The 23,312-nt window shown below is 36.6% G+C and overlaps 1 protein-coding gene and 1 long non-coding RNA gene across 9 annotated transcripts in view; one reads left to right on the top strand and one right to left on the bottom strand.

Moving 5' to 3' along the window:
• Nucleotides 1-23,312, bottom strand: part of GPC6 (glypican 6) — a 715,829-nt gene that overhangs the window by 259,936 nt on the left and 432,581 nt on the right. The gene's annotated exons all lie outside the window — the stretch shown is intronic.
• The window catches only part of LOC132323699 (uncharacterized), a 51,151-nt gene that overhangs the window by 8,368 nt on the left and 19,471 nt on the right, over nucleotides 1-23,312 (top strand). For 2 of the 8 annotated variants that reach the window (XR_009485413.1, XR_009485412.1), the window contains exon 2: nucleotides 6,576-6,686. This is a non-coding gene — a long non-coding RNA (uncharacterized LOC132323699). The other 6 variants (XR_009485404.1, XR_009485405.1, XR_009485411.1 and 3 more) reach the window with 6 other exon arrangements.

Here is a 23,312-nt window from a genome sequence, read left to right as displayed (position 1 = left end):
AAAGCCTCTCTGATGGAGTAGCCCATTGCTGTAAAGTAGCTTCAATTACGGAACCCTTCCCTGTGCTTCACAGGATGCAAGATTTTCTGATTTATATCTTCACCCTATAAAAATAATTTGAAATTAGTCAGTACTGTTATCCTGAAGAAATAAACCATGCATCTGGTAAGATCGCATTGCTATGAAAATCCCTTTATAAGCACATTATAAGAGTGATTGTATAGCCTACACTGATTTTCACATCTGAGCAATTCAAATATTGAGAAACATATTTCTCATCTATATGGACTACTGGGTTTATGCTTCCTTTTCCAAAGTTTTGATTTAATAAGCATGGTTGCTGAATTCTGTTATTGAAGAATGGTAATTCAGAAATAACTCTTTTTTGACTGGAGGAGTTCTTGCTGCACTATATAGCACTGCACACAGAAATCAAAAAGATTCAAGTTATAATAATACAACACAACACAGCTGAGCTGTATAGAATAATATTCAGTCAACCAGTCAGAGTGGATACTGCCACTTCAGGAAGTACGAGGGTTGGGACAAATTTGTGAAGTTGAAAGGAACATATGATCACTTTTAACCTTGCATGTTCATTTTCAAGATTATGAATCTGCATTAACTCCTTTTTTCACTATTCTATTTTTCCTGACAGTAAAATTTTTCAACAGAATTTTTCATTGAGAAAAATGAAACTACAGTATTGCAACTTCATTTAAATATTCCTTGGCCATCAAAAGTAAATAGTTGTAAGTTTTTATGTAAAATAACTACAATTAGTTTCTAGTCCCACCTTCTTGGCAGTGTATCGATTTATATTACACCAAACACTGCAGTTTCTCCCTATTTTTCTTTCTTTTAATTAATATTACTACTATGAACTCTAACTATAAATCAAGACTCTGCTGAAAAAACAAAGATTGGGAGAAAAAAAACCAGGAGAAAAAATATTATACAGATTGAGCATTTTATAGGAGAGTGGAGACAAGCTGTTATTCAAAAGAAGAGAAACTAAAATTGGGAAGAATAATAGACAATAGAAATATGTAGCACATGAATAGCACAGATGATGACAATTTTGCTGTTTCTTTGGGGACATCATTTCAGCAAAATGATGAAAGATGTTTGCTTTAGGATGCTCCTAATAAGAATCAAATCAAGAACAATGAGAGAGGCTGGTTATGAGGCAGTTGTCTGTTTGAAATGATGAGAAGAAGGAATAAGCTATGAAGTTAACAAAAAGCTTTTTTTAATTGAAAAAAAAGGGAGATCCAATGGATAGCTACAAAGAGAAATTAAAAAACCTCAAAAACAGAGGAAAAACAATCCTTACAGCATTCAGAAAACACTAGCAAGACTGCTGAACAGAAGCAAGACTGCATTGGTCAAGGCCAGAAAAAGGATGACACATGATGCTGGGAGCCTGGATAAAAGCCAATGCAAGAAAAAGAGGTTTATTTGGTATAATGTACAATTGGTCTAAAATATTTGGATGGAGTCTGTAGTCTTTTCTGGAAGAAATTGCAAACAGAGACTGATATCTGCAGTTCATACAACACTTCTGAAAGGAGAGATGCTGCTGCAGAGATAGGTAATGCAGGTAAACTTTAGAACAGATCATGTTCTTACCTGGAGGTATCAGAGAAACAAGGTTTTAGCTGGAGTGGAAGGAAACAGGATTGGTATTGATAGTAAATTACACTCCTTCCCAGTAGAAAAAGAAATGGTACATTAGATTGCTGTTAGATGAGATTACCCTGAGGTATGGCATAGTGGAAGGAGGGAATGGACAGGCTCTACAGACCCTAGAGGACCTTCAGCTAAAACTAGTATATTGGAAGGGAAATAAAGAAGCAAAGAATGAGAAAAGAACATAGACCTGGGAGCAGAGAGATTGAAAAGATTTCAAGAAGAACAAGACAGAAGCGCTAAGAAGGAGGAAAAGATAGGAGGTAAAAACTAATCCTTATAGCATAATTCAGCTTGGAAAAAATCATTCTCATGAGGGCTGTTTCATTAGAGTGGGATAGAGGTTACAGGAAAGAACAAGGCAACTGCCATGCATGTACTCTCTGATCTTACTTTACTGTCAGCATTAAGTGAGATTCAGCTGCTCAAAAATTAGACATCTAATTGTGAGCAACTTACCTTAGGCTCTCTTTCTAGATAATTTATCAGATCTATTTTAAGAGATAATGAATCACACTCTGGAAGGAGCTTCAATTGACTTGAAGTGGGACATAGACAAAGAGCAATTATATGCACAAATTAAGGCAGAAATCCTACCACAAAGATCTGTGTAAATCTAGCTTCAGGTTATTGTTCTCTCTGCTTCCATGTTATTCCATGAGTTGGCTTTGACTATAATGTCTCTGGGAAGTGGACTAAAGAGTCTGAATTTTTTCCAGTATTTGAATTTCTTTTTACTTACTTAAGCACGGGTTTCAATAGCTACATTATTTTTTTCTATACCATTAGTCTGTCTCTCCTAATATTTTTTACCTGCCTTTCCTCTTCATATAAGGAGTGACTATAGGGCAGAGGGATGAAATACCTGTTGTGCACAAGAAAAAATCTTTAATTATCAAAAATAGTGGTAACAATAAAAGAAAATTTGTAACAATATCTACATTAAGCTATTACTATATTTTATTTTAAAAACTATCTGACCACCTGCTGCTGCAAGATTCACCTACGTCTTCTTCAGGTGCCCTGAACTGATTCATTTTGGACACCAAAGCACCCTTGCTATGCACAGCACACTGAACAGTAGCTGTTGCAGGACCTGCAAATTTTATGAGCACTTAAGGAGCTGTTTCCTACATTACTTTTTCATTATATACCGTTTTTGTACAGAACTGCAATGGTTTTAACTGCGAAGCAGTGATTTTCCTAGCACAGCACAAGTGTGACACCTGAGTACCATCATATCAGCATTGGTCCACTGCACAAAGCATCAGCTTCTATTATTATCTGAAACTGTCATTTCTGTTTTGCTTTTATCTCTGCCTGATCTGCACCTGTACTAAAAGAAAGAAAAATGCTCTGAACGTTGCCCCTGTTGCAGATGAAGGGCTAAGCTTCAGTGTTCCTTTCACAGTTCTGCTGAAGAGTTGGTCCATGTGACAATGAGAAGACATTCAAAGATTTGCAGCTTTTTTAAAGTTAGGGTATTTCTAACCAGTATGTATTTACTCCAAAATTTTTTGGTTTTTAAGGTCTAATACATTCCTATTATTTTGTTCATGGCACCAGATCTTCAACTAAACTTTTCCTTTTGCTTGTCTTAGAAAATCTAGAATTTTCAAAACTAAATTAAACAAAAAAATAATTTGCTTAAGGTGATGACAGTTTCAATACATGCTTGCAATTATTTGAATCCAGTGAGCAAGAAACCATTGCATTGCTATTTTTCCAGAAATCAACAAGTATAGTCAGAAAGTGAATCATGTGAATTTATAAAAACTTAACAGCAGTGGTAAGTTTTATTGATGGAATTACTCATTGATATCACTTTATGTTATCAAGTATTTGAAATGATCTTGCTTCTATGAAAATTTTCAGAGCTCCAGTACTTTGAAGTGTGAAGGTTTTAAAAATGTAGCTGACATACATCTTCAAACCTCTGACTGAACTATGCAGCCTTCACAGTTAAGAATGTCTTTCTCATTATGAGTATATCTTTTGGTAAAGATGTAGAGAATCTCAATTTTTGTTTTTTAAATTCCACATGCAGATCTTTTTCATAGTGTTCTCCTAAGGCAATATTTTTCTTTCAGCAATATAAACCAAATTTCAGATCTTGTCTTCTGTGTCTACAAATACACTTTCAATGACAGAATAACAACATATTTCACTTCCACTTTTCATTTTCATTTGCATTTGTAGGAACTTCATTTTTAATGAAGAACTACCAAATTTTCTGCAGCTGATATAGAAATGAAAGCAGCATTATTTTCTAAAATGTTGTAATGTCCTAGGTTTTACTGACAGAGAAAGGAATTTGAGCATCTGAACCAAAAAATAGTGGAAAGGAAATGCTTTCCTTCTATGCCTCTGATTTCAAGAACCTCTTGCCAAACTAATCTCTGACTAATCTCAGCCTCACTGTACTGCACACAGTACTGCACACAATGCATGCACACACAAATCTGGCTGAAGACCATTCAAGAACAGCTTCATGAAGCAAGTTTCTCTTTGAGAGACTGAAAACATGTCATGTAAAGACCAAGCTTGTAACAGAAAACCACAGGGTTACTGTCAGTGCTTCCAGAAAACTAAGGAAACGCTGTAGGTAAGCAATAAAAAAGGTGTTGATTATACTCAATGCCTACTCACTGATGGCAGTCCTACAAGATAATTAGCAAGCACAAATGACATATTTTAAACCAGTCTTTAGATGGCAAGTTTTTATCCATATACATATTTTTATGACACATTACTAATGTGAAACAATAAGAGGGACTGGCAAGCAGTTACTTCTTCTTTACTTTCTAAAACCCTCTAAGCTTTAACCAAACTTTAACTGGACTGAAGAGGAGTTTCTGTCACAGCAATCTCTGTGGTGTCAGAGCTGCACATCTCCAGAGAACAAACCTTTCTGACACCACATAAAGGTGACTTTAGGTGTGTTTTTCTGCCAAATCAATAAATGCTTTGGGGAATACAGGTGGTTATGCATCCAGGCAGCTGGGTGTAAGAAAGACAATGTTGATTCAAACGTTGAGTCAGCTTCTCTCATGCATTTCTACAATACACTCATGTGCTCAAAAAGGCAAAAAGCCTTAGGATTTTTTTTTTTTTTTTTGTGATGGTAAGTAAAGTGCAGTTTGAACCCTGAACTCCTAGTGAATCACATATATGAGCACAGCACCACAGCAAACTGACAGCTTGCATGTTCATTTCCAACTATTCCAAGGGACAATCAATGCTACAGCAAAAACATTATCTAAGGATAAGGACCTTTATTTAGGACATACCAAGCCATCTGTTCTTCTGAATTACAAATTAAAAAGGGATAAAAAAAATAAAGCAGTTGATTTTTACAAACAAGATTTGCAAAGATCAGAAATATTTTTAACTTTCCTTTGCCTGTTTGTTGTTTTCTACAGTTGCTGAATGGCACATTGGCCATGACACATTCTTTTGTTTCTATGTTTTCTTCTCTCCTGTCCTTCCTTCTTGCCTCATATCTTCTGAACAATAGGTTACTTCTTTCCCAGTTTTACTTATTCAAGATTGTACAGCAATTTAATTTTCTGACTTTATCTATGCAGCATTTTTGCCATTAAAATGTTGCCCTCAATTTCATAAAAAATACATATATTTCACCTGTCAGGTGTCAGCCTCTCAGCAGATGCCATCTTGCCCATCACTAATGATGATTATACCAGAGGTCATTGTCAGAGACATACTGTCATTTCACTGATGTGATAAAAAATGTGCATAAAAGCTCTTCATTTATGCATTACAAATTCCCTCCTAATCTCTCCAATTCCACTGTACGGTTGTAAAAGGAAAGCATCAATAAATTTTTTGACTACAAAGTTAATTTCTCCTCATCAGCAGGGATTTCAGGCTGTGTATGTTCTATTGACAGTGAATTTTTGCAGAATGTGGTATTTCACCCCTGCGATTCAGCAGGTAGCCTCATTTGGTTTCTAATTGCGGAGTATCAGTATCTGTTCAGTTTTTATCCTGAATCATATCTTTTCAGGCTCTTGTCCTTATCTGACCTTGATAAACTGATTGCATTTGTGAAGCTTACAATATGCTCTTTAGACTCCTTTTCTGATGAGTTATTGGTTGAGCAGTTGGATATAGCTGGTTAATCTTCCTGTGCCTTTGGGCAAGAAATCATCTCTGCTGAAAGCTGCTGTGATGAAACTTAGAAAATGTTCAGTTTTACAGGGGGAGGAAGAAGAGGCAGGGGATAGGGAATCTTTCAATGTCCTCCTATTAATTTTTATTTTGTGCCATTGCTGTATGTTCCAAAGAATTTAGAGTATATTGCTCCCTTCAGAATGGTAGCTTATAGGAATAGGTATGGTAAGTTCTTTACCAGATTTTTGTGTCCCAAAGGGAAAGAAACTGAAACTGGCAGCTCATAATATTTATTCAAGTTATTGCTGAAGAAAGTTCTTCTAGTGGCAACTCTAGATGATAGAAAAGATATTTGACTGTGGTAGCAGCTAACTTCCACACTTAATAAATTATTAGATTTTATCTCTGATAAATTTAGATTTATCTTTTTAAATATATAGAAAATACTGAGACTAGATTTTCACTGAATATCACTCTAAACAGTGTTAATAATTCTGAGAAGAACAGGAAGGTGGATGAAGAGGCCAAACCTTGTGTCAGGTTTCCACCAAAATGGTAATAGATGCCAATGGAGATGGGAAAAAATCCAGACATCCCAGAAAACTGTATTGTGACCAGAATGTACCTTTGCTGAGACACTGGAGTGGTTTGATCTCTTCTCTGTGTTGGCAACACTTGTTTAGCTTGTCAATAAAAAGTATTGTCAGATGGTAAGTGAATCAAACCCTTCTTTGTGCTTTGTCACTCAGGAGCTAAGATGGATGATGTGTTGAATGTCTCTGTAAAACTCCTCAACCAGAGAAGAATTATGGACATCACCCAGGATGCAGACAGCCCTCACTACGGTGCTACAAAGGCAGGTCTGTAAATTCCTGCTTGACTAGACAAAGTGAGTTTGTTACTGTGGATTCACTGGGCATCTGGGAAAAAGACCACAGATAATTTGTATTCACATCCTAGAGTACTGCAGGAAAAAAGCCTGCACCACCACCAACTAAAACAATGGTGAGAAAGAGCCACTCTTTAAAACACAGTTCTTCAGCAGTCTCCTTCTTTGCAATTAATGTGGAAAAAGGATTTGTAGCAGCAGAGCATATGAAGGAGGTTCTCCTCTTCAGTAGAGGGATGTATCTTCACAGAATGCTTTCAGCTGCTGGTTTGAAAAAAACTCCACAAATGTCTTATGTATGAAGAAGAAAAAGAGAAAGAAGTAGATAATTAGCAGAGGGTAATGCTGCTAGGCTTGATCTGCTACACTGGGGAAAAAACGCACTTAAGAAGGTGATAATTGAGATAAATGAGTGATTCCGGCCATTCACAGTGAAAAACACTTCAAGAAAGAGACCCCACCTTGGCCAGTATCACCAATGCCTTATTATAGCTAATTATTTTGTGTAAAAACTTCATAATAATAATTTTAATTACATACATGTGTGTTGTAATTAATAATGTTTGAGGAAGAAAAAGCCCTACAATGCAACTGAAAAGCACAATAATATCAATTGCAAGTTGACCTTTAGCAGGTTACAGCCTGATGCCTCCTCAGCAGGGCAGGTCCATCAGTTCCAGGCACCAGGGTTTTTACTATTATTACTTTCAAGCAAATGCAGGTCATGGCCTTCATCATGCTGGGTGTGACATTACTAGAGCTTGTCTTTCACCAGTGACTCCCCCAAGGAAAGCTGAAGCAGCTGGACTCACAGGGCTACCAGGAAATCGTGGAAGATGCAGAAAGTAAACAGAAGAGTAAGTGGAGAGGAAGGAAGGTTTTAAGAGGAAAGGATCATTGCACAGGTTATAGCTGAAGGCCAACAATTTACAAGAGTTTGTTTCTCAAGAATATCTGATTTGTGGAAAATCAAGTGATTATACAGATTAGCATTTATTTTGCTTTGTCTTAGACTGGTATGATAAAGAAAAATATACCTTTTATTTTTTAAAAATTTAATATACATGTTTTTCCCTCTGAACTTCAAAGCATGTCACTGCATTGGACCACAGCTAATTTTCCTCAAAATACTTTCAAGAAATTTTAAATTAATATTTAGTTGATACTTCCTCTAATTAATTTGGATATATTTATGAACACCTGCAAATATTTTAAATCAGTAACTTTGAATACTTTTTTAAGGCTGCTGGTTACCTGCTCATACACAAGTGGTGGCAGCACAAGCTTTCATTAGATATAACTATGACCTTGCTGATAAATGCATTTGATAAACCCCTGGCTGCTGGGGAAAAGCAGCAGGACAAGAGTAAGATGAATTATCAGCCTGTTCATCTGGCAAAATACAGCAAAAATCTCAAAAAAATCTTCAAACCTAACATTTAAATATTAAATAAAATGAAATAATAATAAAAAAACAAAAACGCCAAAAACCCCTGCTCTTGCACTCAGCAAAATACTAGAAAAATACCCAAAGTACCTTGCCCACCCATACAGCCATATTTTCCTTCATCAGTTGTACTCTGCAGCTCAAAAAACTTCACAGCCACGTAAGGGAAACAAACATGAAGGGAAAGCATGGAGATCTCAGTTAGCATGAAAGCAAGATGAAAAATGAAGCATTAGAATAGCCAAAATAGATAACAAGAAGGTCTGTTGAATGTCTGGCTTTCTGCTTGCTGAAAAAAGTGGAAGCTTTAATTATGATTCATGGAGTCATTAATTTTTTCTATGCAGGAAACTTAATGGAATAATGATTTTTAATCACTGTGGGATGATTCCTGATATGTCTAAACAAAAATAGTACTGATGATGTATAATGCATAAAGAGCATTTCAAGAAAAGGAGTCTCACTGAAATGAAAGGACACTTAAGGACTAAATGTTCAAGGATGCCTTTTACAATTTCTCTTCAGGGCACAGGCACTCAGGACCTCAGTCTCCCAGGATCACAAACCTAAGTGCAGCTGAAAGGCCACTTTTACTTCTGCCTGCTTTACATGAACATATCAATTTGTACCAATTCTTTTGATGCTCTCTTTCCCCTCCATAACTGCCTGAAATGTTGCAGGGCTTTCTGCCCTGGTGATGAAAACCGTGTTATTAGGGGCAGCCCCTGCCTAGCTACAGACTTCCTTTCAACTGAAGTGCACTGGTGGCAATGTACCAGTGAAATTTGACTTGACTGATTCATTTCAGCAGTCATCTTGTGTTCTTTCTGTTCTCATTCAATTAAAGTCATTGTAGCTAATTAAAAAAACATGTTCGTTTTATTTGGATATAAGACATAATATTTTCCAAAATGAGGTATGATTAAAATATATGAGACAGCTGTGGAGCTTTGTACAGAACAGCCCTGCAGTCTGCTTATATTTCCTTGCACTGTAAAATATAAATCTGAGTCCTCTTCCAGCTTATTTTTTATTCTTTTTATTCTTTTGTGGAGCTTGTGATAGATGTTACTTTGTACTGTTTGTTCCCATACTTTTAATTCCATTCTTCCCTACTTCTGTCCTCTCCCTCCAACCTGTTTTTGGTTTGCTTTATGGAGCAAAACAGGCTGCTTGACACAGTGATATTTGCTTCTAGGGTTGATTAAACTTTTATCTATTTATTTCCCTTGAGTGCCTGTTTATTGTTCCTCATTTCTGATGTCTCCAGTGTAGATGCCTGTATTTGGTCTGGTCAATGGAAAGTGCAAGGCACCTCTGCAGCATCTCATATTTTTCTGTTTGAGCCACTTACATCAGGATTATACAGACAGCATGGGAAAGAAGAGGAAGGATTTGCAAGCCTTCTTTACAGCCACTGCCCCACCCTGTGCTCAGTATTGATGCAGAATCACTGAAACCTGCACAGGACAAGCATAAGCACACTGGGGCCAGCTCACATCAAGGCTTGATCAGTGCAAGCAGGTGTGGAGTCTTGAAGATTGAGATAAGGATTATTGACATTACAGAAAAAAAACAACAAAACCAACCCTGCTTGGTTACTTCAAGCACAGTTTTAAAATAGGTAATAGTCAAAGACACAAAAAGAAATCATCTCAATTCTTAAACTCGGTTCAGTTTCACATGAAGAGCAGAGTTGCCACTGTCACTCTCTTCCTTTTGCATACAAAGTTACGGAATTCTTTAGAATTGCCATGATGGCTCCAGACAAATCTCACAAGGTGACTGCCTAGTATTGCAATAGGTCTTCTGCTACTGATGTGCAAAGGTGCTCAGCATGCTCTGTGACTCCTGATTTTGCTGGCAAGTTACAAACCCTCCCTTTTTCTATAAACTAAGCACTTAAAGTTGAAAGGCAATAATGCATAAAAAGTATGATTTAATCACATTGTACAGTTTGTTTATTTACAGTGACCCGAAAATAGTCAGTGAGCAGCAATCGATGAACTATTTAATTTCCTGAGAACCACTAAACAAAGCCTGCTAGCTCACTTCTACTAATAAAATTATTACTTTGAAATCCAGCTGCTCTTTCTTGTAGAGCAAACTCCTAAAAAAGTTGCCTGCAGAACTGAAGATACAGGTGTTACGTCTCTAAGGGTGACATATTATTACACAATTGAGATAATTTTTAAAATATTTAGTTCTTTTGGACATTTCTAAGGCCAGAGATTCCATAGCCTCCCAAGAAAACCTTTTCTGGGGCTGACCTCCATCATGGGAAAAAAAATTCTAATGCATAAGTAAAATTTACAGTGTTGCAACTGGGTTTGTTGCCTTTTGCTCTACTGTGCACCTTTAAGAAGAGTTTAGGTCCCTCCTGCAAGCAACTATTGAGTATTAGCAGCCAACAAGAGAGCCCTGCAAAGCCCCGTCCTCTCAAGATTGAACAAACAACACTCTCTACCTCATATCCACAAACACTGTAGGTGAAATAGACAAATAAAAAAGCTAATAAAATATTTATTTACTTTTGCACTCTTGGATTAAAAAGTGACCACCTGGAAAACTACTTCTCCCAGTGAATAAATGACTGTGCCCAGAAAATAAATGACCCTGCACATTTTCTGAATCAAGTTTGTTTTCTAAGAAAAACGCATTTCAATTTTTAAAAGAGAAGTAGAAAAACTTCAAAAAATAAGCAGAAATTCTTTGCTGTCAACTAATCTTGTAAACTCAATACTGCTTGTAGATAAGTCACTTTACTCTTTCTCATAGGTTATGCTTTGTTAGTACAAACAGCAATAGTAAAAAAACCATAATCTTTTAAAATTGTCATTCTAAACCATTTTTGAGTAGTTTAAATGCACTGTAAATATTTTTTTTAAACTCCTAGGTCTAGTCACTGATCATACCAGTGCTCGTTAAAAGGACATAATGAAATTTAAAAAAAAAATTGTTTGTTTGTTTGTTTTCTTCCTTTTTTTTTTCCTAGCCAGAGCAACCTGTCAGGTGGTACACCTTTACTGGACACATATAAGTCAGCATTGACATGACCAAATATGAGGCTTTATAGATGGATTGATGGCCAGTTAGAAGCTCCCCACAGGAGCACCATACCCAGGCTAGGATTAATACCAGAAAGAATTCTGATATCCCCCCATGTGTTCTTTTATGAAAGAAATGAAACCTTGGTATCTCTCTTGGATTTTTGTTATATCTGTTTAGGGGGCTGAATGATCTCTAGCATAAATAGCATCTCCTCAACAGGAGGAGAGAAATAACATTTGTCAGCAGGAGAAGAGAAATAACTGGTCAGCCACACTAAACTGCAGTGAAAGACTTCCTTTTGGGATGAACTATGAGAAAAGAAAAATAAGATACAGAGATTATAGGAAACATTATGAAGACAGAAATATAAATGTCTGATTGACTGAAAAGCACACAGACAGAGGTGAGCATAGGAAAAACGAATCTAGAAAAAAGGTGTTCAGCTATTTAAGTGGAGAATTCTAAACTAAAAATTGAAAATTCTATTAGGTATTGCATAATTTATTTTGTTATCTGAGTTAAGGTTTGCAAGTGGAAATTTGCAGATAAAAGCAGCCTTTATGGAAGGTTTCTTGATCTTCACTCATACAGAACTAGTATTATCATTATTTAATCTTTGTACTATTTTGTTCTTTATGCAGGACACATTCACTATCACACATGTTTGTGCAGATGTTCACAGGAATAAATTGTTTCATAAACATATTCTTAGTAAAGTAAAGTTATATTTCACTGACAAGAGTTACAGAAGGCTTTCTGCTGGATTTCTTTGAAATCTGCTTGCCACTTCCGCAGTATGGATCTGTCAACCCTCCACTTCCACTGAAAAATGTATCAGTTGTTACCTTGTGATTGGAGAGGGAAGGGACATTTCAGTATAGGGACTCCTACTTGTTTTAAATGATGAGATTTTTTTTTTTTCTGTGTTACAGACAATTCTTACATTTTTTTTTTTCCAAAGAGGACTAGTATCCTTCCTCAGTGGAGTACATTTTTTACTGTACTCCAGTGTAATTAGACCTTCCAGCTCATCAAGAGAATGCTTGTCTGTCCATAGGCATAGGAAGGAAAGGATTCATGTCTTTGACATTGTCCTCCTTCTCTCCCTGCTTTTAGTGCTGCTTATTGAATGTCCAAAATGCAATGACAGCAAGGAAAAGATCGATCCTACTAACACCAAGAGAGGCAAACACAAGAGAAAAGCTTTCCCAAACCTTTTATCAAAGTTATGATATAGAGAATACAATGGGGAATCAACTCCAGCCCTTGCAGAACTGCATAGCTATGCACTAACAGGTAGTGTCTGCCTGAGTTAAAAAACATTCAATATTATATATATATATGTGTGTGTTTGTGTGTGTGTGTGTGTGTGTGTATGTGTAATTATAGATAGAAGAGACAACAAAACAAACCCAGCAGTGTTTCTCTGATTGATATTATGCCTTTCTTTGAAAGAAGTTCTCCTTTCCATAGGTTAATTGCCCCTGAGTGTGGTGCTGCTACAACCGTGCTGCTCCTGGCTCTAGAGGTCTCTGCCCCAGGATTCATCATGCAATGAAGCTTAACACCTGCCTTTAGGGTTTCTTGCTTTATTCAAAAAACCAGTCCAGACAATTTACAGGGTAATCCCAATCCTAGGTTGCATTTGTAACATAAAAGATATTTTGACTTTAACATATTGAAAAGATAACTCATCTGGGAATGTGATGGACCTCCCAAACAGATACAATACAATGGCTTAACTATTTAAAGCATTGATTAGGGGACACTACCATGTCCAAGATAGCAAATGAAGGGATTCTGGATTCCCTGTTCTCTCATGTTTCCCACACCTGGTTTAATAAAATGAGAACAGTTCCAGAATTTTGTCGCTCTGTGCACTGCATAGACTTTCTGCTGACTGATTTCTTTTTTCAAGGCAATAGAACAGAAAGAAGCAGCCAATGATGATATTTGATTCTCATCTATGTTCTGTAAGCCTCGGTATCTCTCACCTTTTGACCCAACCATCCATGTTGTTAAGAAAATCCTACAGTCAGTAATGAGGACAGCCAATTCCTTTTTCTGAAAGGTCAAACTCAGAAACGAATCCAACTCCTAGTTTTCTGAAATGTTGGAATAAAACATTCCTTTCACTTGACTTCAACCCCAGGTCTCATCTGATCTGGAGAGAATAACTGCAAGTGAGGACTGGCATAAGAGACCTCCAGCATTCATGATTCAAGGGATCTACAAATAGCCCCAAATAGAAATCCTCTTGTCTGAGCATTTAAAATTATTGAGAGAATCACTGATTCAGTGATAACACCAGGTGCTCATTTAAATGCTGCAGTTTAAAGCTGAACTTGCTCTGTATGCTTTCTCTTTTGAGGAGTTTCTTCCTTTATGAGTAGGATAGTGCAAAAGACATATTTTGCTTGCAATGGATATACATTTCCATGCCCTAAGGTACAGAGATCCAGGAAGGGAATGTGTGAATTAGCCCGCAATGAGATATATGGTTTATGGACTAGGGGCAGAAAAAAAGAATCTTTGCACGAAACAGTGTCAATGCAGAGGCCATTATCTGCAGATTCTGTATCCTCCCTTCGCCCTGGTACAGTTAGTGCCTATCATCTCATCCAGGTTTCAGCCTCAAGTTAGGCTACAGGTATTCTGTAATATAACACTCACAGCATTCTTGAAGATTTTGGGTCAGGTTTGCCTGTTTGCAGTCATAGTCTGACTTTCTTTTTATAACTGAGCTGGCAGCAAAAGGCAAAATATACTGAGGAAAAAATACTTTACAAAATCTGGAGATAAGAGAAGAAATGTCAGAAGGAGAAATCTTATTCCCTTCAAGCTGAGACAGACAAGGACAGAATACAGAATTACTGCCTTGTTTCACAATGCAAAACACATTACTTGAGGATAACCATTTGAATATGACTTGTTTCCCCTTAAGAAATTGATATAACCTTTGAACCTTTAGAGGCTGCACACAGACACTTGCATATAGCACCGTATGAAACTTCACATATTGACAAATTAGAATGCTATTTTTGACAAGGCAGTGATATGTCAGGTTAAATCTGACACTAGAGAAAACACCTCTGGTCTGTGTCTGCAGGTATAATCTTCTAGTCCGTGACCAAGTTAAAACGACTCAATTTTATTAGCTTTCCAGCTCCACATTAATCCTTTAAATACGGATATATGAAAATAGAGCAAACTCTTATTTATTCTGGTAATTCCTAATATAAGATTAAAATGGATGTTGATTGAGACTGGAGACCTGTTGGAAAGTTTGTTTAAAAGTGTCCTTGTGGGACTCTGACCAAAGTCTCACCAGCCCTAGGGCAGCATACACATACTGTACACATGCAAGCTAATGATCATATTCCCATATGAACTTTCTGAACATCATTTATGCAGAGCTGAAAAACACTATAAAAAAAAATTAAATTTCAGCAGTTAAGTGGATGTATGCTTTGTCAATTCTTTTAGGAGGAGGAAGGTGGTACAGTTGCACTCACTTCTCTGAATGGATTGCAATCCTGAGTACTAAAAAGTACTGGGTTTACACCAACAGTTCTGGGGCGTTTTGTGATCCATTTATTCATTGATAAGTCAGAATTCCTTCAACTGGAATATAAAGTAAATGGAGGAAACTTGAATAATTAATGACTTGAAACAGAAGTAGCCAGTGTTTTTATGAACCCCCTGGCACCAATTTTGAATAAAAGGAATTCTAATACCTGGGGGTAAAGAAAAAGTTTCTAAGGTTCTATTAAATGTTTCAAGCCACAGATTTAAACATCTGGCTAAAAGAGCTCATATTTGAGCATGGGAGGTTTAGGTTAAACGAACCAGTCTCTGGGGACTTGAACAGAGTCACCATACTGCACACCTGAACCACAGTGAGTCCTAGGAAAGAAGTTCCTGGAGAAGCTCATATGCTAATTCACATATGCAAAGCTGAAAATAAAACATAAAGCCTGAAATTTGAATTAAAGAGAAATGTATGCACATTATTATCAGTACATAGCTGCTTGTTACTGAGTGACAAAACATATTTCTTGCTCCTGCCACTCAGCCTTCAGACACCTCCTCCAGACAGAAATGAGAGGTCCATGGGCAGCCAGGGGAATTGAGAATACTTAGGGGAATCAGCTGGTCATATCCAGCCTACTGAAAAAAAACAGAGAGCAAACCGCATGTGACAGCAAAACTACCAGAAAACTGTAAACAGTAAGGAAAAAACACAACCCCCAGGAAGAAAACCTCACACTGATGAATACCTTAGTGTTCATCCACCTCTACAGTTTTTATTTCCATTCCTTTCCACCTATTTCAACCTCCTATTTTTTTAAATCTTTTTAAAATTTCCAGTACAGGACAGTGAGTTGTGTACAAAAGTCTACAAAATATATTCTTAAAGTTTGCCACTCTAAATCTTTCTCTTCTTTTTCAAGTGTCTGAAAACCCATGTCTAAAACTAAGCAGTATGCTCACATGAGGTGTGTGCCTTTGGATATATACTGATTACAGGTTTAGAGGGGATTATTCTCTTCCACTTACAGTTACTGTTTCTCTTCACTGTTGTGTCACTTCCCTTATTGTCTTCAGTGTTCCACGCAAAATTCAGCTAAAAGATATTGAACAACAACAAAAAATCCAAACAGCAGAGCAATTGCTTATTAAAAATATGAAAACCAAAATCTAAATCAACTACAACAAGAAAACCTCATTCCTTTCAAAAACCCATTCACAGTTATGTGCTGCACTGGTACCATGAGAATTCAAACAGAAAAAGATGTGGCCTATCCAAACCTTACATTGAATTATTCTGTAGGCAGAAAAAAAATCCTAATTACTGCCTCATCCAGTGTGATGAACTCAGATCAGTCCCGTGGAAAAAGGCCTTAAGGTTACAGATGTAAATTGTTTGCAATAGACCTAATACATCTCTCCCAGCCTTTTCATTGTAGATATTGCTGATTGATTTGCTGTATTCAGGTGCAGCAGAGATTGTTGTGATATGAATTATTATTAACTCGTGAATAACATAGATACAAATGTGTCAAAATCTGTTTAAGCCACTGGATACCTCTCCCCTTTAATTAGATCTGGCAATCTCCAAAGCACAATATTTTAAATGAGAAATTGATAAGCAACGTACAGAACAAACACCCTAATCTATTTAATGGCACTTTAATGGCTTCAATTTACTTTTTTTTTCTTAAATAAATGTCAAGTTCAGTTGAAGATGATAAGTCTTGGCTATTGTTGAAAGTGCATTTTTTGTGGTTAAAGTTACTAATAAAATGTTAATCAGGCTTATTTCTTGCCCTGCACTATCAGCTATTGCTTCAAAGCAAAGCTCCTAAGATTTAAAGACAGCTTTTGTACAGTTGAGACCTCCCTGTGGCATTAGAAATTACACTCACTTTTTCTTCTTCCTTTTCTCAGATTGCTTATTCCATCAGGAGTAATTTACTCTAATTAGAGTCTGTGTGTTCTGAAACTGTAACTGTTTCTCCAGGACAAGTTGAACAATATTGTCTCTCTAGTTGCTATGCCCCTAACAGCCTCATAAGCAAACTTTAAACCTGAATAAATTAAACCTAGAACACAGCATTTGTCAGACTGGATCAGACAACTGGTCTGTCACAGTGCCCTGCCTGCCATGGGCAATGATGAAATGCTTCATGCTCTTGAGCAAGACGAAGTATGCCTGGTGTACCCAAGGCAATATTCTCTGTAGCAAAGGGAAAATTCCTTCCTGGCCTGTGTAGGTGATGGATTATTTCCCTGAAGCTTAGGATTTTATTATGACTTTGCTTTTGCTTCTTTAACTAAAGAGGTAATAGATATCAAGTCAGAAATTCTTATATGTAAAACCAGACACATGCTCTTTATTCAACCTATTTCTTCTTTCCCGATGTGGAAAGAAGTGTTGTGAAGTGGGTCAAGCATAAATTCACAGAAATCAAAACCACTCATATCAGTGAGTGCAGGATCTGAGGACAGCCTGTGGCAAACTGTCATCTGTGCCTTCTTCTGTAGACTTCACCATGCCCTCATCAAGTTTACCAAAGGGTTTCTTGTTCTTTTGGTAGGGTAACAGCCCCACTTCCCACTCAAGAATATAAATTATTCATTCTTCTCCCTGTCATTTTCCATAGCTATCACTGCTTTAATAATGGGAGGGGAGTCTTGGTTTGGTTTTCCGTCCTTTTTTTTTTTTTTTTTTAATTGTTTAGGCATATAATAACTCCTCCTTAGACTAAGGCATTCCTGGGTGATATTTTTTATTTTACATACATCTTTGCAAGACAATTGTTTCAGTCACAGCATCATTTTCCTTAAAATCATAGGATCAAAGTTATAAGACATAATGAAGCAAGAGAGTAATATTATTTCAATCAAAATGTCATTGTTATGACTCTATCACTTTCTGACTTTTTAAAAAATTTATTCTCTTTGAGAAAATCCTGTGGGTTTTTTTTTAGCTAAACTGTCACAAACAGCACAACTAACATCAAGCAGAAAACTCACACAAGAAAGCTTTTTCCCTCAAAAAGCCATTCTCTCTATCCTTTAATGGTTTCTCTTCTTTCAGATTAAAAAAAAACCAAACCCACAAAACCCCTACATTACAAACCCACAAAAGATCAGTTATTTTCAGTTATTTTCACCCATGAACATTATATTTGGTTGAATTTCATAGGCATCATGCTGCTCAGGGCAGGGGTGTCGGCATCTGCATAGCTCTGGATTTTAATTGCCAAATCATGCTAATTAAGTAAAAAAACCTTAAAGACTGTTATTAGCAAATATCCAACTTGTTGCATTCTCTCTCATGCAGATCATTGGCCTATATGTAATGTGGCCCTGACCTAAGCCAACTCATTGATTTTTCTCCAAAACCAAGATTCAAAAATTGCCTTGTTGTCCTTCCTTTCACTTAAATACCTTTCTGTCTTAAGAAACATTTTATTATCTTTATTTTAAATTTTCCTTTGTACAAACAGTGCTCTACCACAGGCTTTATAGTCTTATTTGAAATAAAAATCAAAAGCAGTTATATTTTTGATCCTACGTCTATTTTTTCTTTTAAATAGAAACTGAAAAACACATGATCCCATTAAACCAAATTAAAAGCAATTTTTTGCTACATGAACTTTGCATAGTATTACACCATGTCTCTAAAATTTAAGTTAGTGTCCAGTGATCAAAACAGAAACAATGTCTTTTATTCTTCAGCTTTGCCTTATACCCTGAGCTGCTTAAGTAATGACTTTCATTTCAGGGTTTATGTTTCTGATCTGCTTTTCAGGTGAAGTTGCTTAAGTTCAAACTCGGGAAAAGAACACTTTTAAAAGAAAAATTTTAAAATAAAGCTGTTACTCCCCTATTTTTGCTCAAATACTGCATGTAAAAGTAGGAAGTTTAAACGTTTGGTTGAGAAAAAGAGAAACAGCTTTTAAAGACATAAATATCTCAATAATAGTTGCAATCCTTCCATATAGGAGTGGTGTAATTATGACTGGTCCAGAAAAGAGGGTGGCAGTGGAAAGGACATTAATGGGGTATTTATAAAGAAGAAAACAATATTTCAGAATGAAATAGCACTGCACTGAAACAGTTGCAATGCTCCATAAAATCGCTGGAATTGAGCAACATATTAAAAATGCCACGTATCTCTTTTTCCTATGACAAGAAAATACATCTAACTTTGAAGGATAATGGCATCTTTTATGGCACATCCTTCGTGCACACAGTTGCATCACCTTCAAGAGTGCACAAATTCACTTTTAAAAGTTTGTGCAGGGCCTTGAAAAATAGATAACACATTCAGTGAACCTGTTGTAATTCTAAGAGGAGTGAACAAACAATTTGCAGTATTACTGAGTGAGGCTAGAGCCATCTTAACTTATGCAGGTGTCATAATTTGCATTAAAAAGCTCAAAACAGATGTTAGGGGGTTTCTCAGCATATAACAAATGCAAAGCATCACACACATGTAGACTTTCTCTTACATGAATAACTTTGTCCATACACATTGGAATATGTCTTCTGAATATGTACTTACTATGTTCACAAGCAATATCTAGGATAAAATTTTATGGAAAGGATTTCTGCATTGATATGACATTTACCCCCTACATTTTTTCTAAACTCCACTTTTGGTGACCCATATTTCAAGAAAGTAATCCCAAAACAGATATACTGTGCATTTTAAATAAAAAAAAGAACATATTGTGGGTGATAGATATATTTCTGAGCATGTCAACTTTGCAAGCACAGAGCTCAGGCAGTAAGTTTTCTCTAATGCCAAATACTTTCTTATCTTCGAATGAATGTGGCAAAAAACAACAACAACAAAACAAACAAACAAAAACCCCAAACAAACAAAACCTCAAAAAACAAATGAACAAACAAAAAGCCCATGAAAAAAAACCTCAGTCTAGGAGCTATACTGCCACAAGGACCTATAGACAAGATGCAGGAGGCCATTTCTTAAAAGCACTTTCTGTCCTTGGTGAACCCAGGACTGTGTTACTAAGTCTTTCCCTTGGTTAGGAGGAATAGTGATTCCACACACTCTGCAGTATAACACACTCTTTAATAAGGAATGAACTTAGTAATGATGTGAATAACAAAACACAGCAAGAAAGACAAAATTCACAAACCCAGCTTTGCAAAGTTTTAGAGCAGCTAAAGTTCTGAAACTACTTAGCTTTTAAAAATCCCAGTCAGTGAAACTTTCAGCATGTTTGAGTGTAATTTAGCTCTCTTGTTATCTCTGGTTATTAGCTTGATGGAAGCTGATGTAGGTTAGCATCTTAACAATTTGGTAGTTCATGCTGTAGCACTGAACACAGAGGACATTTTAATTCACATGGTGACATTTGGAGCCAGACTATAAAACCTCATAAATATTATATATTCCATTATTTGCTTCTTATAAAGGGGATTACCATATGAAAACCCAAATATTGGCTGCATGTAAGGAAAAGGAATCAGAGTATGCAAAAAACAAAAGTTTGTAAATTTGGGAGGCTAAAGAAGGAAGAACACAAAGTTATTGATTTAGGCACTACTTTTCTCTAACAACTGCCTGGGTATTTAAAGCTTGCAGTGGCAAACAGAATAACCCTCTGTCCACTCAAAATTCACACCTTCCAGATAATATATTGTCATTAAAGTAGTAAGATTCTGTAAAAGTTGAATAAACCAATCTGCAAGTTACCTTTCTGTCTGAGTGGAGCATTTCTCTAAATGTTACCCAATCATCTAGCAATTAATGCAGGGGAACAGAGCCTTAAGACTTCAGTCTCAAATGATAAACCTCAGAATAACTACAGTCAAGGTGTGTATGTGAGTGTGTGTGCATGCATGTAAAAATAGCTCATGTTCCACTGTTTGCTGATTAATCTCTCTCAACTAATCAATTAATAAATAAGCAACAGAATATGAATTGTTTTTAAGTCAAATAAATAAGTCTCATCCTTCATTTGGTCCAAATTCCACCAGTGACTCCTAGAACCACTGATTTAAATGTTTGGGGGTTTTTTGTATATTTATTTAAGCATATTTCTTTATCTTACCATTTCAAGCATCACTGAGGGTATTTGATTGTCCTTTCCTGAGCTGTTCGGAGAGCATCATTATCCTCTCTGATTATAATTCCCAGCTTAGCTGACTGTATCACCTTCAAAACTTTATTTGAGAACTTACCTAATTAGCCTTTGAACCACTAATTGGCTATTATCTGCAGATCTCTTTGCTTTTTCTTTCACAGAAGGTTTTGTTCCTTTCATTATGGGAACATAGAAATTGCCATCCTGGGACAAAACAATGGGTCACATAGTCTCATATCCTCTCTCCTACCGGAGCAAAGACAAGACCTCTCAAGCAGGTGTTCAGCACCCCGAGCCTGCTCCTGTCATTATCTCATCTGCAAGGCTTCCACTGAAATAAAAGGCCCTGAACATTTCTCCTTTGGCTGTATGTGGGCATTGAACAGATGTCTTCATTGAACAGTCCATGGTGACATTTTATTTTTTTTTTTTTCCCTGAGAGATTACAGCTAATTCAGAACTTAATCACATCTACAAATAGTGTAGATGTCATTCCCAAACAGCTCATATGTACTGGTCTGGGTACTGTGCCCCTTAATGCTGCTAATTACAAGTTGGCTGTGCAGGCATACATCTTGTGAAAGAAGCAAATTTAAGCTCTAAACCTTTTCCCAACCAAGATGTCTTTTTTGATTTCAATGGAAAACTTGCACTTTTTAGCCTTACAAGAAATTACAATTATTTTATCATAACAGCCTGATAAAATTTTATCCTAACAGCCTTATAAATATTTGGCTTAATTTAATAGAAGAACATCTCTCATATATCTTCAATGATAAACCATAAGAAATGACAAATCATCGTCTTTAAAACATTTTAAAAGTTTGATTCCCAGTATTGCCAACCTTATCTATTTAAACTTTTTGAACTAAGCTCCAGAGATTCCCAACCCACATGAAAAAAACCCCAAGACTTTTATCAAGTGTTCAACAGACTGCTGAAATAATGAGGGGATGGCTTATTTATCCACCTTCAGATATTTGAAAGTCTGAGTTATCCCTCTGAAAAGATAACACTAAAGAAAAATAGTCAAGCACAGCTCTTTATTTCAGTAAAAAAAATGAGGGGAAAGAAGAAAGAGGAGTACCCCTGGAACACTGATCCCCACAATTCAAGATGTGCACAGACTAGAGAGGGTCCACAGAAGGGCCAAGAAGATCATCAAAGCGCTGCAGAACCTTCTCTGTGAAGAAAGACTGATCGAGTTAGGTCTTTCCTCCATGGAGAACAGAAATACAAGTCAGGACCTCGTCACAGTCTGCTAGCATTAAAGGGCAAAGAGGGCAGAAGTTCTCTCTCCACCAGGAGCCACCTGGAGAACACATGGGAAAAAAGGTATGAGGTTGCATAAGGAGGTTTCACAGTGACATAAGGAAGAAATTTTTACAGTGAGAAGAGTCAGTCGATGGAACAACCTCCCCAGGGATGTGGTGGAGGCCCCATTACTGAATCGAAATCTTCTTGCACCAGGTGCTAATTAATCCCATCTAGGCTCCCTTTCCCACAGATTTCTGGACCAAATGATCTACTGGGGGCCCTTTCAACGTGGGTTTTTCTGTGACTGATTCCATGATTCTAGGAATGAGTAATGGAAAAGGGAGAAAAAATACAGAGGGAAAAAGAAAAATCAAAAAAAAAGGGAGGGAAGAGCAACACATTTTTCCAATACCACAAAGTGGAGTACTGCAACAGCCTCTACTCAGATAGATAAAGTTCTCCACAATGCTCCCTCCATGCAAAGTGTGAAATAACTGCTACCAGTGCTTGGGCTTCATTTGAACTCTAGATAAAATAAAATCTAGTGTTCACCTTCTGGTTGCCAGGGCTGAATAATTCCAGAGACCTTGACGTAGTTTCTGTAGGTCATTACTCTAATTTAAATTCACAATGCTTTCATCTCTGCTTTGAATGTAAAGTACCTCGCAGTCAACTGTGCTGCATTTCCTTTTCTATGCTTTCAGTAGACAGTTGTAGTTATTTCCCTCTCAAGTACCTCACAATTCATTCTCTTCTTGACTGTTCTCAGAAGAATGCTGAGCTACCTGGTTTAAGATTAAAAATAAAGAACCTGCAGGACTGAACTTAGTGACCCAAGTAACTAAAGTGGTATATTTTAGCTTAAAATTAATTTGCTTCCATTTATGACATGGGAAATTTTGAAGTTAATCCAAAATAAATTACATTTAACCTAAGAAAAACTAGATTGTGGTTTCAGCTGTCATTATCACTCCATGTGTACAAGTGCACACTCTTGATCTCCAGCATATACAAAATTATATGACTTGGTTTGACTGAAGGTCAATTCATCTCAGCTGATCTACCAAGTGGGCAAAAAGTATCTCAACTGGTGAACCATCAGCCAAAATAAAAAGCCATTGTATGAGGTCTTCTCCACTTCTCACAAAGATGCTTTCCCATGTTTTTTTTATGCAATGTGCTTCTGCATTAAGTCATGTCCACCTGCAGGAGG

Source organism: Haemorhous mexicanus, chromosome 2 (genome assembly GCF_027477595.1).
Source record: "Haemorhous mexicanus isolate bHaeMex1 chromosome 2, bHaeMex1.pri, whole genome shotgun sequence".
Classification (NCBI taxonomy): Eukaryota; Metazoa; Chordata; class Aves; order Passeriformes; family Fringillidae; genus Haemorhous; species Haemorhous mexicanus.
Note: the sequence above shows the minus strand (reverse complement) of the source record. Positions and strands in the feature narration are given on the sequence as shown.